We start from the raw sequence: 8,546 nt of genomic DNA on the forward strand, positions 1-8,546 counted from the left end.
AGGACCAGCAACATCAACCTGGTGAGTAACAACATCATCATAAGGAACAATGATAGTATTAGAGGAAAAACAAGCACTATAAGTAACAACACCAGGGGAGTGGACACCCCAGTTAACATCCTTGCCATCATTCTTAGCAGCACTAGGACTAGGAGCATCTGAAAGGGGAACTGTAGAGGCACCATCTGAAGTACAAGTAACAGGAGCTGAAGAGATGTCTTGCCAAACACCCCATCCTGAACTATTATCAACAACAGAGTGGGGTAGTCTCTCAACATGGCACCCTTCAAGCATCCAATTCAGATCATCTACCTCACTAGGCCGAAGAAAGGACTGATACTTTTGGATATACTGAGTAGATTGCACTTCATCTTTAAAAATAAGGACAGTGCCATCATGGAATAGTTTCATAAACTTGCTCTTTGGAATCTGCAAAACAAGAGATACCTGTGACATAATAAAAAACTGGGTGAGTTTAAGATTAAACTCAGTAGGCCTCCTCCTTTCTTTGTGAAAAATATCTCTATTTCTATCTTTCCAAATGACCCACAGGATTTCACAAAATTAGACAGACCAAAATCTATAAAGGTTAACATCAAAAGTCTCAATATACCCAATCAAAATTTCACTTCAAGACAACCTAGGTTTACAATTCCACTGAATGGGAGACCCAAGGAAAATAGCCCAGATTTTAGAAGCATATAAATAGTCAAAGAAAAGATGCTCAAAAGACTCCTCCCTATTACAAAGGCTACAGATAACAGGTTCCAAACCCACTGAATACAAAACAAAACCAACAACAAGCTTCTTAAGAAGGAGCAACCACTTAAAGCAAATTTTTTTTTGCTTCCGTAGGAACTTTCGAAAAGTACTCAAAAAAGAAAGACCAATTAGAAAAAGGGCAAACAAAACTTCATCACTGGGCCACCCGCATAGAGATAGAAGAATACTGCTTAAGAAGAGAATAAATCTGCTTGGTGGAAGAGTCCTTCAACTTGCCACCATCACACCATTTTGCATCCCAAAGAAAAGAATCAGAGTCCACAATCTTACCAAGAGCATTCTTCATTTAGGGCCTTAGAAATAAGGGTATAGGTACATGTTTTAGCAGAAGGAATGTCATACTTCAAACTTATCTCCCCCCAAGAACCCAGCCGCCCATCCACTAGTAGATCATTAATCACTTTAAGCCCCTTACCCCACTAGAGTTTAGCAGAGCAACTCTGAGTTAGGGCAAGAGGCTTATCATTAAGTTTCAACCCCCACCAAATGGATCGATCAACAATAGTAAATCTAGGTACCCCTCCAACAGCCCCTCTATCAGTAATATAAGATCTAATCATGGTCTAGGCTTTCCAGAAGGAATGAAACACACAAGAGCCAAAAAGTCTCATTTTCAATTCCCCCATAATGATGTCATAGACATAAACATCCTTCCATTGTTTACCTTTTTTGATAACAGATCTGGCAATACTATTCCTAATAAGGACTTTCCAAGGCTCATTTCCCTAGAAGGCCTTGTAAATACATTTGGAAGCAAGAGCCACCCCATGGGCCTTGAGGTATTTGATGCCAAGGCCCCTTAATTTTTTAGGTATGCAGCACCATTCCCAACTAACACAATGCCTTTTCTTATGCCGAATACCATAAGACCATAGAAAATCTCTCAAGATTTTATCCAGCATGTTGTTTTTGTAATTGGCAAAAAGCTAGGAATAAGAAAAATATATATGGTAAGAGGCTGGGACTTTTTGGACAACTTGGATTCTTCTAGCCAAGGATAGGGAATGGGTCTGCCATTTGAGATGCTTTTTATTGATTTTTTCATAGATCCACTTCCACATATCTCTGATATAGGACTCAATAGCAAAAGGGATACCAAGGTATCTAACAATCTTGGTAGGGCCTTCCCATTTCTAGCCACTAGAGACTAACCAGGGTGGAGCATCATCAACCCAACCTAGGACACAGGACTTATGAGGAGCAATCTTAGAACCATAAGCAAGACAAAAGAGATTAAGTCTAGAGAGGGCAAGATCAAAGTTAGGAGGTAAAAGCTCAAGGAATAAAGCAGTATCATCAACAAATTGGGTGTTGAGGAGAATATCACTATTGGGAAGGGAGATACCTTTTAGGGGAGCACTAAGGCAGGGATCTCTCAAAATATAGAACAAGCCATCAGCTGCAATGACAAAGAGGGAGGGTGCAATGGGATAGCCTTGGTGAATAGATCTTTGTAAGGAGATGGACTCAGAAAGTTCCCCATTGACATCAATAACAATAGAGGAGTCCATAAACAAGAGTTGTATCCACTTACAAAACATGTTAGGAAAACCAAAATCCTTAAGCATGCTAATCACAAAGTGTCATTCTATCTGATCATAAGCCTTTTCAAGAATGTATCTACCTTGAATAAATCCATTTTGAGTAACAAAGATAAAAAATTTCGTAAGAGCTGCAATCCTTCTAGCCAAGAGTTTGGTAAGAATTTTATAGCAGAGATTAAGGAGTGTGATCGGTCTCTAGTTTCTGACTTGAGTTATGTCACCAGATTTGGGAGGCAACTTAATGACACCTTGATTAATGCTAGGTCCAAGGGAACCTCTTTTAAAGGCATCTTCATAGAGCTTCACAAGTTCCAACACAATCCAGTCAACATGTTGTTTATAAAACTCCACAGGCAGCCCATCAAGACCAGGAAACTTTCCATTAGCCATAGACATTATGGCAGCTTTGATCTCCTCAGGAGAGATAGGCTTTTCCAAAGCAAAGACCTCATTCAGGGAATTTTTTTTTGGGATGAGACCAGTAGATTTCTCAAGGGCTTCTTTATTCAACCTATCATGCTCAAAAGAAAAGAGTTTCTAATAAAAACTGACAAAGACATCTCTTATAGCTACAGGTTCATTTGAGATTCGAGAATCTAGCTGAATTTCCTCAATCAACTCCCTTCTATTCTTGGCCCTAATAATGTGAAAAAAATATTTTGAACCTTTATAACCATCCTGGAGCCAATGTATTCTGGCTCTAATTTTTTGACCCTTGATTTTATAATTCTGGTGTTTTCTAAGAAGATGTTTAACATTGATTAGTTCGGCCTCAAGCACATCATTATGACTGCTAGCTTGGAGATCTAGATCAATCTCATTAAGTCTATTATGTAGAATAGCTCTTTCCCTATAGTCATTGCTAGCATAGATGTTGCAAATACCTATGATTTTATTTTGAACCTTAAAGGTGACCCACAATGCCTTTTGAAAAGGGGAGGTACCATGTTTAGAAATCTTATCAGCCCAATTAGGGCCTATGAGGATGGTTGTACCCCCTTTTCCCTTTTCATGATTAGAGTGGAAACCAACAACATCATTCCATAAAAATTTGAGCATAGTATAGGCATGGAACCCAACAATCTTGATCTCTTGGAGACAGATCACATCTATATCAATCAACTTGTGACACCATCTTCTAACTACATACTTTCTATTAGACATGTCTAATACCCTTACATTCCAACTGTGAAGGTTTAGCATCATTAGTTACTAGGGGGATATTTTTGGTTCTTGTAAAGTCTTTCAAAGCAATCTGCCTTATCATACTTCTTTTTACTCTTAGGGGTCTGCTTATCCATAATTTTCCTCTTTTTCTTTTTATAAATAACTTTAGTAAATTGGTCCTCCTTAGGAAAATTTAAGGATACTATGAGCTTTATAGAGGGTTCCACTAGATTTTTGTCAGAATTGAGATCCTATCGAATTTTCCTAGCCTTCTCATTAATAGTCACCAAGGCAAGCTACTGAGAAGTCGATCTAGGAGGGTGGTGCAGGAGCACCTAGGACTATTGTTTAGTTTTTTCAATTTTGGCTTGTACTGACCCTAGCAAAGTCATTGGTGAATAAGGACTCTAGGAGGGTCCAATAGTTAGATTTTTGAGTCAATGTAGGCCTAGGTTGTGTTCATACTTCTTAGGTAATTGACCTTTTTGATGGTCAAAAGTGTCAAAATTTGGTAAAATAATTAGGGAGGGTTAAATTAGTATTAGGAAAGTTTTAAAAGTTATTTTTGATGACTTTTAATAGGTCTTATAGGTTGGAAAGACCAAAAGTGCAAAAATTGCAAAGTTGCAAAAAGTTGTCATGACAACTTTTGTCCTGAAATGGTTAGCGATGGAGTTAGGGATTGTTAAATGCCCTAGGATGATTCAAAATGTGGGAAATATATAAGAACCTTCTCTTGCACAGTTACTAAGGTTGGTGAATGTGTTTTGCAAGCTTAACAATTTGAAACTACTCACTTTCAGACTAATCGGCAGCGTTTTGGCTTGATTTTACTCATTTTGGTAATTAAAGATGGATTGAATCCATTTATCCAGCAATGAATTTATCTTCTCTTTTTTTTTTTTTTGTTTTTGGTTCAATTTGGAGCTTTGTAGATACTGTTCATTAGTGTTTTCTTGGTTTAGTTTACAAGCAGCGAGTTTTGGCTTGTGTATAGCAGTTTTCTTGTAAATATGGTTGCCCCATGAGTTCCAAACGTGCTGCCATCACGGATTGTTCGTACATGGAGGGAAACCATATGTATAGTGTACATATGCAGGTAAAAGTTCTAGAGAAGAGCTTTGATATGTCTGTCACCTTATTCTAGGCAAGTCCAGGAGCAATCCAGCTAGAGGAAATAAGGTGAAAATGGAGTGCCAAGTGCAGGGGTGGATGTCAAATCACTGTCTAAGTTTTGGAAGGGGTCTAAGGAGTTGGGATAGATCTTACAATGCAAGGAGGATCCTTTAAAATTTCATTTATTGCATAAACCCCAACTTGATCTGTCATTGCCACCTAGAAGGCCTAGAAACCCTCTAAAACCCTCATTTTGGGGTTAGCACATTGAATGGTGGAACACAAATCTAAAACCACAAAAATAACTTGAGGTTATATGAACCATTGAAAGAAATCCAAAATTTTTTGGGGGTCTTTTGGACCGTTTTCACTCAAGCACTAAAAAACTAGTTTTAGGAGGCCGAATTGGGCTAATTCCTTGTAGCCCTTTTCTAGGCAAGATTTTGAAATTGGTAAGAAAACTATTGATGGAAAACCTCAAATGGACCCTAAATGCATCCAAAACATGAATGAAGACACCTCCACACCTTAGTATCATCTCACAATGGTAGGAGGTCATTTTGACAACTTGAAGCCAAGAAGCCATAATTGAGCACATGGGAAGCACTGTGAAATTGGTAGGGTTCCTAGTCAAAAAACATGAAGAAAACATCTTATAAGAGGTAAAGAGTCAAGCCCTAGAAGATAATGAGAAGGAATTGGAGTCCTAGAGAGCAATTAGGCCTGGTGAGTTGGTGGAATTGAGCAACACCAACTAGGTGAACCCCATCAGAGGGGCAAGGGAAGATTAAGGGATAATATGGTCTACTAGAAGATCAACAACTAAATCCAGAGGGGCAGCATGGGGAGAAGGAATAGGCACTGTAGTAGGGATAACCTCATAAACTTCATCAAATAGGGGATTAGCCAAGGAGACAAAGGGTTCTGAAGGACCGGGAAGAAAAAAAGATACAATAGGGGCTACTCGAGGGGAATCACCAGGAGGGATAACAGAAAGAGATAAATTCTCAGATTAGACATTTAGATTTGCTAGATGAGTAGGTTGGGACTCCATAGAATGCACCGACGAATCAATGTTACTATGACCAGAAGATTGATCTTTTTTACTAGTTGAGTCAACATTAATATTGGCCGAGAGGGTTGTTTAAGACTTGGGAATTCATGCCTCATATGCCCATTTAATTTGCAGTGAAAACATGCTCGCAGGTTGCCAAGCTGAGATAACTCCCATGTGAATTCTTCCATGTCCATCGACAAAGAAATAACATCTAGAAATTCAACCTCTAGGTCTAAAGCAATGAGGACTCTGGTGTTCATGTGGGGGAGAGTAATTTTAGACTCCTCAACCTGAAGCACCAAGCCTAAGGGCTTTAGAATTTGAGGGATAAACGGCCAAAATTGGGCATGAAGATTTTGGATTTCAACCCAATTAGGGGATGAACGAGCGACAACTTTCTTGAAATTTCCACCGAAAGACCATGGGCAGGCCCGAAACATGGCTCTACCAACATTCTAGAAACCCTTCTTCAAAACCCTCTCTTGCAAGCTTTGAGCTTTGAAAAAAATTACAAACAAACTATTTTGTATCATACGATAGAAACTAACTTGAATCCCCAATTTCTTTCCCCAAATATTTCCAATCCAATCATCAAAAAAATTTCTAGCAGGCAGAGAATCTTAGTCCAAATAAACAAAAAATATTGCAATATTCTTTAATCTATTTTGCTCGGCCCTAATGGCCTTTATTGGTTTTAACCAAAACTAAATGTTAGCTGGAAATCAATCCATCTTGAATTTCGCATAATTTGAGTAAGCACATTTGTTAATATAGAACTGAAGTATAAAATTGATTCAAACAAGGACACAACTTGTTGAGAAATATTAATTCATAAATACTCTCAAACCATATGTGGTAATATCCACACTTATATGTGAGTTAGCATCATCCAAAAATACTTGATAATGGTGTATTATTACCCTATTTCCTTCATTCTTATCTATCGTGTATCTTACATGTGTCTCCCTCTTATTCCAAGTGGCAGAGGGTGCTATGTATTTAAGAAAATGATGTAACTCTCATTTTGAAAAATAAAAAGAAATAGATATCAATAATTATATTAATATCATATATAGTATTAGTTTCAATACTAGTGTAGTCATGTCACCATCTTAATGTCACAACATGTTGGTAATATTATTTTAGTTGTGGCACAAATATTAACATTGAGCTAGCATATTTATTAGGGTGTTGATAATATTGATGTTAATCATGTGCATCATAGCAATGACAACAACCAATATAATATTTAAGATAGTATTAATAATATGCATCCTAATGTTTGAGTTAGTATTAATAACATGTAATGTCTTAAGGGTAATATTATTTATGTTTGTGTGTTAGTATGTTGTTAGAAATTATATTGGTTGTAAGGTCAATAGTATGCACTCTCTCTTCCTATGTGTCTTATGTCATTTTTGAAGGGGTCTAAATATTTTGGAAAGAGAATTTGTTGTTTTTGGTGTTTGAATGTAATTTTTTATTTTTGTGAAGCTTTCATCTCTAGAAGTGTTTTTTTGCACTAGTTAGGAATTTGTAGTTTCGTGTTTGCAACCCCTCTCCCATGTAGTTTTAAGGGACTTATTTTGGAATTTTGAGTCTTGTTGGTTAATTTTTTAGTTTTTTGGAATGGAAACAGACCCTTATCAAATGGGTCTTTTCCCACTTTCACTTTCAATATCCAAAAATTTGTCAATTTTTCTCTCCTTCAGACCCCTTCCAACTACGTTGGTTTGGGTGCCGACTATGCAATTTTAGGATCCAGGTGTGCATAACATGAGAGAAAGTGTGTAGAAATAGCGGCCAAGTGTACAAGAACTCAATTTTGGATTTTGGGTTTTCAGTTTGGATCTATTTCATCTCCCAATTTGTCCCAAAGGCTTAGTTTGGTCTGGTACCCTATTAGTCATGCAATTTTGGTTTGATTGGTTTAATTTTGGTTGGATTGGTGTCTTCATTCCCTTTCCTATGTTTGGATACAAAATAAATTTTTTTATTATGTTTTAGTTTCAATTTCAAGGCTTAACCCTTGTTTATAGGGTGTTGTATTTCAATTGTACAATCTAAATTTGAGAGTGGATTCATGTTGATTCCAATTATGTTTCTATATGTGTTTGGATCTTATTTGGGTAGGATATGGTGATTTGAGGCCCATTCCTATCCCTTCTTGTAAAATATATGAAAGATTTGTGCATTCATATGTTGTTCCAGGACAATCTCCCTTATTGGTAGGGACCTATGGAAGTCTTAATTCTGATTATATGTTTTATTCATTGGAGATGGATTCGTGAATGATACTCATGTTATTATGATGCTTATTATTTTCTTATTTTAACCTTAGAGGCTAGGATAGCTAGATGCATTAAGGGGTAGTGGATCTCAATGAGGGTCGGGGCCCAAAGTGGTTGCCAAGGTAACTCATTAGAGAGTTGTATAATACAAGTGATAACCTTAATTAAAATTTTGGGGTGGGATTAAAAATTAATAAGGTAATTTTATGGTGCCCCATCCATGGCCTTATGTGCTTGTTTACACATAGGATGGGATTAGGAAGGCATGTCTATCCATGGGACATTGGATCTAGCATGATCATACTTCCTTGTCATTCTGAATGGATTGATCGGTTCTAAATGAGCTCTCAAATGGGGGTCAAGGTCTGATATTTGGAGAGGGATAGATTACCAGGGTAACTCATGTTTATGCTATGAAATGAAACTCTTCCCTTCTTGTACTTTAGTATCCTATCATATTTGGTGGCTGGCCTCTGGATTATTCTGGTTATTGTATTCTTGTTATGGTTGACGTCTTATGTTCCCTTAGATGTGGATTTGTGTGTTTGTGAGTAGTCATGTTTTCCCCAACATTCTTGCTTGTGTGTT

The sequence above is a fragment of the Cryptomeria japonica genome, chromosome 5, assembly GCF_030272615.1.
Source record: "Cryptomeria japonica chromosome 5, Sugi_1.0, whole genome shotgun sequence".
NCBI lineage: Eukaryota > Viridiplantae > Streptophyta > Pinopsida > Cupressales > Cupressaceae > Cryptomeria > Cryptomeria japonica.